The sequence below is a fragment of the Macaca mulatta genome, chromosome 3 (genome assembly GCF_049350105.2).
Source record: "Macaca mulatta isolate MMU2019108-1 chromosome 3, T2T-MMU8v2.0, whole genome shotgun sequence".
Lineage (NCBI taxonomy): Eukaryota > Metazoa > Chordata > Mammalia > Primates > Cercopithecidae > Macaca > Macaca mulatta.
The window spans coordinates 188,851,356-188,861,237 of NC_133408.1; the positions used below are offsets into that span (position 1 = coordinate 188,851,356).

The 9,882-nt window shown below is 45.3% G+C and overlaps 1 pseudogene; it reads left to right on the forward strand.

The window, feature by feature from the left end:
* Positions 1-8,322: 8,322 nt before the first annotated feature.
* On the forward strand, positions 8,323-8,435 carry LOC114677154 (U6 spliceosomal RNA; annotated as a pseudogene).
* Positions 8,436-9,882: the final 1,447 nt, after the last annotated feature.

Genomic DNA, 9,882 nt, shown 5'->3' on the forward strand with positions numbered 1-9,882 from the left:
CCACCAATCAGCGGCTGCCACTCGGTTTGCTGGGAGCGCACAGGCCAAGAGAGGGAGCGGGGGAGAACAAAGGCGGCGGGCCGGGCACGGGGAGGGCGGGACCTGGCTACGCCTCGGGGCGCTATTGGCCACCGGTGTCGGGGGCGGGGTAGGAGAGGCGGTGCCTGGGAAACATAGAGCGGGGCGGGGCTCGGCTCAGCATTCTGTGGCCGAGCTTGGCAGTAAGAACACGTGTCGGTACCGGAGCGGTGGGGAGCAGTGGCGAGCAGGGCGGTCCTCGCAACCCGCCGGGGCTCTGAGAGTTTGGAGACCAACGCGGGCAGAGGAGCACGAGCCTGTTGCTAGAAAGAGGGGAGAACGGGGTTTCCAAGTCCGCTACATGTTCGTGGGCTTCTTAATTTTTCTGCTCGAGCAAATAAAAAGTTTATTTCTCTCCGGAGTATTGAGCGGGGAAGAGCATGCAGTAAAGTGAACCCAGACTAGAATTTGGGGAAGCCTCTCTCCAAGGTTTCATCTAGGGGAAACAAGCCATCAGACTGTCTAAACTTTGCCTCGTCTTACTTAGTCCTCTAGTGATTTTCTGCAAAAGAAAATACCAGATAGGCAATCTAGTGGTTTACACAGATGTGAATATAAGCTTGAGGTTTTCCCTCTTGACCACTTTGGAGAAGAAAACTAGGTTACGATGACGATTTTTATATATCAGAAAAGAAGCCCGTAATGTGCATTAAGTTTGAGACTTTTTTTTTTTTTAACACCTAGGAGTTTTAGAAGGCAAATAGGGAAAAGAAAATCCTATTTTCTCGTGTGTGCAGATTATTACGCGAGGAAGGAAAAAAAGGGTAACTCACAGACCTTAGCAATTAAAAAAATTTAATTTTTTTTGTTGAATGCCTATTAATCTGATGGTTCCTGGTCAATTTTGTAGGGCAGAACATTATGCAACTAACTCTACAGTACACACTTATTATTGTGCTATGAACGCTGGCTACCAGTTTGGTATCGTGTTATTTTTTGAGACAAGAATCTCGCTCTGTCGCCCAGGCTGGAGTGCAGTGGCGCCATCTCCGCTCACTGCAGCCTCCGCCTCCTGGGTTCAAGTGATTCTCCTGTCTCAGCCTCCCGGGTAGGTGGGACTACAGATGCCCGCCACCACTCCCTGCTAATTTTTATATTTTTAGTAGAGACAGGGTTTCACCATGTTGGCCAGGCTGGTCTCAAACTCATAACCTACCTCAAGTGACCCACCCGCCTCGGCCTCCCAAAGTGCTGGGATTACAGGTGTGAGCCACCGTTCCCAGCCTTAATATCATTTTAAAAGATAATCATGTTATTCAAAAAGAAGAGTCAGAGTTCTCATCTTTCTTCTTGTTTCCTATGACTCTGTTAAACTGAGAGGAATGAGGAGCCCATTTGCTCAGTGGTGGGAGAAACAATTTCACTGGCCTTTGGTCCATACAAAGATAGGAAGAAGGCTCTTGAAGTGCTGTCTGTATATGTACATAAACACACATGTATCTTGTGAAATTAAAGTAACAGTGTTCTTTTTGAAAGTATTTAGGGTATGGCTATAGAAGTTCATTCAACAAAACAGAACTTTATCAAGTTGGAAAGCTCCTTTCTCTTTATCCCTAAATTTTTCACTCAATTGTGTTATGGATACAAACAGGCTGGGAGACTACTGTGTTGAGGATCAGAACGGAGAGAGGTGAGAGATGATACTTTCATGACTATATATCCAAGATCTCCATAATTGGTTGCTTTAAGTGTAGAGAGGCTGGCTGTCAAATCATAGATATGAGGCAGGACACAGTGGCTCACTCCTGTAATCCCAGCACTTTGGGAAACTGAGGCAGGCGGATCACCTGAGGTTCAGGGAGTTCCAGATCAGCCTGGCCAACATGGTGAAATCCCATCTCTACTAAAAATACAAAATTAGCTGGGCATGGTGGTGCGCGCCTGTAATCCCAGCCGCTTGGGAGGCTGAGGAGGCTGGAGAATCACTTGGAGGCAGGAGAATCACTTAAACCCAGGAAGCAGAGATTGCAGTGAGCTGGGATTGCACCACTGCACTCCAGCCTGGGCGACAAGAGTGAGACTCCATCTCCAAAAAAAAAAAAAAAAATCATAGAAATGGACCCTAGTTTGGAAATTCATTCATGTAAATGAACTTCTCCCTGGCTTATCCCCAGAGCTGTGATTTAACATTATGATGCTGGGTTTACAGACCAGTTTGAACATGCATTTTCCTCTGCTTCTGCACAGACTCCCTAGAGAAGTGATCACACCACTGCATTCATCCTGGGTGACAAAGCGAGACCTTCTCTCAAAAAAAAAAAAAAAAAAAAAAAATCAAAGATCAATCTTAACTATAAATTCAAGCTCTTTAATACATATAGGGCTATTCAGGTTATTTCTTCTTCAGTGAGTTTCAGTAGTTGGTGGGAATTTGTCTATTTCATGTAAGTTGTCAAATTTATTGACATACAGTTTTTGGTTGTATTTGCTATGGTCTGAATATATCTCCCAAAATTTGTATGTTAAAACGTAATTGCCAATGTGATAGTAATAAGAGATGAGGCTTTTAGGAGGTGATAAAGTCATAATAGGTAGAGCCATTATGGATGGAACTGGGGCCCTTATAAAGGGCTTGAGGGAATGGGTTCATTCTCATCCACCATGTGAGCACACAGTGTTCATCCCCCTCTGCCTTTCCATGTTCTGCCTTCTACCATGTGGAGATGTATTAATGACAAGAAGGACCTTACCAGACACTAAATGCCAGCACCTTGATCTTTTACTTCCCAGTCTCCAGAACTGTAAGAAATAAATTTGTTCTTTGTAAATGACCCAGTCTATTTTGTTACAGCAGCAAGAATGTGCTAAGAGAGTATTCTTTTCTCGTGCTTTAAATCACTTTAGAGTCAGTAGTGAGGTCACCTCTCATTACTGATATCAATAATTTTTGTCTTCTCTCTTTTTTAATGATGAGTCAGGCTAATGGTTTATAAATTATATTCATCTTCTCAAAAAACCAGCTTTTGGCTTCACTGATTTTCCTTATTGTTTTCTATTTTCTATTTCATTGGTTTCCATTTTAATTTATATTATCTTCTGCTTATTTTAGGTTGTATTTACTCTTTTCTCTGTAGTTTCTTAAAGTGAAAGCTGACATTGATTCGTGATCTTTTCTTCTCTTTTAATATGTGCATTTTGTGCTATAAAATTATTCCTGATTACTGCTTCAGACCTTAAATTAGGTGGGTGGAGATGGTGGCTATAGGGGAGTCTGTGTAAAGAATTAGAATGAGGAGAATTTGAAGAAAAGTAGGTTATTTGGCATAGCTGACATATAGTGAAAGGAGGTGCAGCACGGGATAATAAAGATGGAGAAAGAAGGAGCCAGGTGATAAAAGGCTTTAGTGAAGCAGGTGAGTGTGGCATGATAATATTTGCATTTTATAAGATCACTCTGGGGGCCGTGTGGGAGATGTGACTAGAGTCAGAAAGACCAAATAGAAGGTGGTCTCACACTAATTTTTTTTTTTTTTTTTTGAGATGGAGTCTCACTCTGTTACCTAGGCTGGAGTGCAGTGGCACCGTGTTGGCTCACTGCAACCTCTATTTCCTGGGTTCAAACAATTCTCCTAACTTGGCCTCTTGATCCTGGGAGGCAGAGGTTGCAGTGAGCTGACATGGCACCACTGCACTCCAGCCTAGATGACACAGTGAGACTCTGTCTCAAACAAACAAAAAAAACCCAAAAAAACAGAGGAAGAAAAAGATAAAGAAGGAAAGAAATCTATAGTCCCACTACCCAAAGATTACTACTGTGAATGTTATGCCTTCTCTCCTTCTGCCTTTTTTTAATCCTTATCAGCATGCATACACAATACACACATTCACATACATAATTTTTTGAGACAGGGTCCGGCTCTGTCTCCCAGGCCGGAGTGCAGTGGCACCATGTCAGCTCACTGCAACCTCTGCCTCCCAGGCTCAAGTGATCCTCCCACTTCAGTCTCCCAAGTAGCTGGGACCACAGGTGCGCACTACCACATCCGGCTAATTTTGTGTGTTTGTGTGTGTGTGTGTGTGTGTTTTGAGACGGGGTTTTGCCACGTTGCCCAGGCTGGTTTTGAACTCCTGGACTCAAGCGATCCACTCCTCTCGGCCTCCCAAAGTGCTGAGATTATAGGCATAAGCCACCAAGCCCAACCCACAGTTTTCTTTTTTATTAATTATTATTTTTTTTTTGACTGCGCCTGCTCAGCAGGGCTACCCCATGGGCAATGTACTGAGACAATTTTCTTTCACAAAATTGAAATACTCTGTATACAGTCTTTGGTGCTGTGCTGGGTGTTTTTTTTTTTAATTCCCACTTTCATTATATTAAAAATATTTTTCTACTTTATAGGCATTTTATTTAGAGAATAGAGACAAGATCTCGCTATGTGGTCTCAAACTCCTGGGCTCAAGTGATCCTCCTGCCTCAGCCTCCCAAAGTGCAGGAATTACAGGCATGAGCCACTGCACCCAGCCTACTTTGTGAGTGTTTTTAAATAATTATATATAGGCCAGGCACAGTGGCTCATGCCTGTAATCCCAGCAATTTGGGAGGCTGAAGCGGGTGGATCACCTGAGGTCAGGAGTTCGAGACCAGCCTAGCCAACATGACAAAACCCGGTCTCTACTAAAAATACAAAAAAAAAAAAAAAAAAACAAGAAATTATCCAGGAGTGGTGGTGGACACCTGTAATCCCAGCTACTCAGGAGGCTGAGGCAGAAGAATCGCTTGAACCCGGGAGGCAGAGGTTGCAGTGAGCTGAGATTGCACCACTGGACTCCAGCCTGGGCAACAAGAGTGAAACTCCATCTCAAAATAAATAAGTAATTATATATAGTGGAAAAATAGGGACAAAATATGATTTTTTTTAAGACAGAAAACCTATTTTAAAGAAAAAGAGCAAAAACAATCCTTTTAAAGGTAACACTCAGAGATGAGAGGTGCACTTCATCCTCATTACTGTGGCGAGTATCTAGCTGAGTTAAGCAGTCACTGACAGGACAGAAAGGAAACCCATATGAGAGCGCACGCATCTTCAAGGAAATGAAGACTTAGGCACCGGCAAAGCTAGATTTGAACCATTTGAACCTGGTAACTGGTTGTGTACAATTCATTAGTTGACACTTTGATAGTATCAGAGCCACATATGTTCTTGATAGAGGATATGGGGAGAAGCACACTAAGACAAATTGTTGATTGGATACCACCTGTGGGGGCAGGGGTGGAGTTAGGCCCAGGGACGTAGTGGTGACCATCAGTTACTGTCATTTCCCTTGTGAAATTTATAATCTTGGGAAATTAGTGACCCCAGAACATGATTTGATAGGCACTGTGGTAAGCATTTAAACCTAAATTTTTTTCTATTGAAATCCCACAGTAATCCTATAACCTGAGTATTACCTCTGCCTTCATTTTACAGAAATCAGACTGAGACTTGGCAAGCCTGATTATCTTGTCCTGGGTTGTGCAGCTGTTAATCGTCAGAGCTGGGACAGGAACCTTCTGTCTGACTCCAGCATGCTTGTTTTTCATCTCTCTGTGAACTCTGATACTTTGTAAATACATACACCTTATTTACTTTTCTTGAAAGTGTATAAAGATGTCATGAAGAAACAGGGCCACTGTGTTGCCCAACTCCAGGAAGCACCGTTCATGTTGGAATCTCAGTGAATGGCCAGCCCTGGATCACAGCCACAGAGAATACGGTGTGAATGGCACTCCTTACAGCGGAACAGTGCCATCACCCTGCATTTCTTGAAGGAAAGTAGAAAACCAAGACGGTCCATTAAAGACATTTTTTGAGGAGGCGGCGGCAGGTGGGGGGGCGGGTGGAGGGGCGGGTGGGGGTGGGCAGGACTCATCCAGGATATAAACCCAGGAAGAAACTTTTTACAATTTTGCAATTTAGTTCTCAAACCTAATAGATATTCTATAGATGACATAACCCATAAATAATTCAATTTAGGCCGGGTGTGGTGGCTCACGCCTATAATCCCAATACTTTGGGAGGCCAAGGCGGGTAGATCACTTGAGGTCAGGAGTTTGAGACCAGCCTGGCCAACATGGCGAAACCCCATCTCTACTAAAAATACAAAAATTGGCCAGGCGCGGTGGCTCATGCCTGTAATCCCAGCACTTTGGGAGGCTGAGGCGGGCAGATCATGAGGTCAGGAGATCGAGACCATCCTAGCTAACACGGTGAAACCCCGTCTCTACTGAAAATACAAAAAAATCAGCCGGGCGTGGTGGCGGGCGCCTGTAGTCCCAGCTACTTGGGAGGCTGAGGCAGGAGAATGGCGTGAACCCTGGAGGCAGAGCTTGCAGTAAGCCAAGATCATGCCACTTCACTCCAGCCTGGGCGACAAAGCGAGAGTCTGTCTCAAAAAAAAAAAAATTACAAAAAAGTAGCTGGGCATGGTGGTGGGCGCCTGTAACCCCAGCAACTCTGGAGGCTGAGGCAGAGAATTGCTTGAACCCAGGAGGCAGAGACTGTAGTGAGCCGAGATCGCACCACTGCACTGCAGCCTAGGTGACAGAGTGAGACTCTGTCTCAAAAAAAAAATTCAATATAAAGCAACCAGATCTGTAGCTATAGACTTGGCATACTAAATCGGTCCAGCTGAGAGATTAGACCCATGCCCTTAATCTCATAAGTATGGTGACATATCTGATGGAACTATCTATCTACCGACAGGAAATGAAACTCATTTGAAGATACAATCATATTCAGTGAAGGCAAGTCTTGGGGTCACTGGGTGATGAGGACAAGCCGATGGGAGGCCGATGTGGGAGGATCACTTGAGGCCAGGAGTTTGAGACCACGCTGAGCAACAAAGCAACATCAACCCTACCCTCCACCCTACATAAACTCTATTTTACAAACAAACTTTTTTTTTTTTTTTTTTTTTGAGACGGAGTCTCGCTCTGTCGCCCAGGCTGGAGTGCAGTGGCCGGATCTCAGCTCACTGCAAGCTCCGCCTCCCGGGTTCACGCCATTCTCCGGCCTCAGCCTCCCGAGTAGCTGGGACTACAGGTGCCTGCCACCTCGCCCGGCTAGTTTTTTGTATTTCTTAATAGAGACGGGGTTTCACCGTGTTAGCCAGGATGGTTTCGATCTCCTGACCTCGTGATCCGCCCGTCTCGGCCTCCCAAAGTGCTGGGATTACAGGCTTGAGCCACCGCGCCCGGCCAAACAAACTTTTAAAAATTAGCCTTGCATGGTGGCACACATCTGTGGCCTAAGATGAGAAGGTCCCTTGAGCCCAGGAGGGCTTTTTTTGTTTGGTTTTGTTTTGTTTTTCATTTTTTGAGATGGAGTCTCGCTCTGTCACCCAGGCTGGAGTGATGTAGCACAATCTGGGCTCACTGCAAGCTCCGCCTCCCAGGTCCAAGCAATTCTCCTGCCTCAACCTCCCAAGTAGCTGGGATTACAGGCTCCCGCCACCACACCCGGCTAAGTTTTTGTATTTTTAGTATAGATGGGGTTTTACCATGTTCTCCAAACTAGTCTTGAACTCCTGACCTCAAGTGATCCACCTGCCTGGGCCTCCCAAAGTACTGGGATTACAGGCGTGAGCCACCGTGCGCAGCCAAGGCCAGGAGTTTGAGGGTGGGATGCAGTTAGCTCTATGATTTCACCGCAGCACACCAACCTCAGCCTGGATGACAGCTGTTTTGTTTTGTTTTGAGACGGCGTCTCACTGTTGCCCAGGCTAGAGTGCAGTGGCACGATCTCAGCTCACTGCAACCTCTGCCTCCCGGGTTCACGCCATTCTGCCTCAGCCTCCCGAGTAGCTGGGATTACAGGCGCCCGCCACAACACCCAGCTAATTTTGTTTTTGTATTTTTAGTAGAGACGGGGTTTCACCGTGTTAGCCAGATGGTCTCGATCTCCCCGACCTCGTGATCCTCCCGCCCGCCTTGGCCTCCCAAAGTGCTGTGATTACAGGAATGAGCCACCGCGCCCAGCCGACAGCTGGTTTGTTTTTTTTTTTTTTCCTTTTTTTATTTTTTAAGATAAGGCCTGGCTCTGTCACCCAGGCTGCAGTGCAGTGGCGAGATCTCAGCTCACTGCAACTTCTGCCTCCCGGGCTCAAGTGATCCTTCCATGTCAGCCTCCCGAGTAGCTGGGACTACAAGAAGGCACCACCATACTTGAAGACCCCATCTTAAAAAACAAAAGAAAGGTCTGATATTCCTTGATATTTTAATATTGAATAATTTAGGTGAATTACATTAAATTGTTATCACATGCTCTCTTCGGCAGCAATATACTAAAAAGAAAAAAATAATTGGAATGATACAGAGAAGATTAGCATGGCTCCTGTGCAAGGATGACACACAAATTCGGGAAGTGTTTCATATTTTAACATTAACAAATAATAAATTCTCATCAAAGCTGACTTCATTGCTATTGTACAAAAAGCCTTACAGAAAGATATATATTCTTTTTTTTTTTTTTTTTTTTTTGAGATGGTGTGTCACTCTGTCGTCCATGCTGGAGTGCAGTGGCATAATCTTAGCTCACTGAAACCTCTGCCTCTCAGGTTCAAGTGATTCTCCTGCCTCAGACTCCCAAGTAGCTGGGATTACAGGTATGTGCCACCACGCCCAGCCAATTTTTGTATTTTTAGTAGAGATGGGGTTTTACCATGTTGACCAGCCTGCTGTTGAACTCCAGACCTCAGGTGATCTGCCCACCTTGGCCTCCCAAAATACTGGGATTGCAGGCGTGAGCCACTGCACCCGGAAGAAAACGCTGTTATCCTCCCACAAATCAGACTTCTATATACTGCTAAATTCAGGAGAAAAACTATGCAATGAGGACAGGAAAAGGAACCATATCAGAGTTCAAACTTGTCTAAGATTAGACATGAAAGATTGTGTCCTAGTTTAGGACATTATAGTTTTATTCAGAAATCCCGAGAATTGGTCAGGTAGGGTGGCTCACGCCAGTAATTCCAGCACTCTGGGAGGCCGAGGCGGGCAGATCACGAAGTCAAGAGATCGAGACCATCCTGGCCAACATGGTGAAACTCCATCACTACTAAAAATACAAAAATTAGCTGGGAGTGGTGGCGGGTGCCTATAGTCCCAGCTACTTGGCAGGCTGAGGCCAGAGAGTCGCCTGAACCTGGGAGGAAGAGGTTGCAGTGAGTCAAGATCACACACCACTGCGCTCCAGCCTGGTGACAGTAAGACTCCGTCTCAAAAAAAAAAAGGAAAAAAAAAAAAAAAGAAATCCAGAAAATTATGTGGCTCAGGCCAAAATAAACTAAAGTTAAAAAAAATATATCTTTTTTTTGAGACAGAGTCTCACTCTGTCTCCCAGGCTAAAGTGCAGTGGCACGATCTCAGCTCACTGCAACCTCTCCCTTCCAGGTTCAAGCAGTTTTCATGCCTCAGCCTCTCATGTAGCTGGGACCACAGGCATGCACCACCACACCCAGCTATTTTTTTTTTTTTTTGAGACAGAGCCTCACACTGTCGCTCAGGCTGGAGTGCAGTGGCATGATCTCAGCTCACTGCAACCTCCGCCTCCCAGGTTCAAGCGATTCTCCTGCCTCAGCCTCCGGAGTAGCTGGGATTACAGGCACAGGCCACCACGCCCAGCTAATTTTTTGTATTTTTAGTAGAGATGAGGTTTCACTATGTTGGCCAGGCTGGTCTTGAACACCTGACCTCATGATCCACCCGCCTCAGCCTCTCAAAGTGCTGGGATTACAGGCATGAGCCATCACACCTAACCAATTTTTGTATTTTTAGTAGAGAGAGGGTTTTGTCATATCAGCCAGGCTGGTTTTGAACTCCTGACC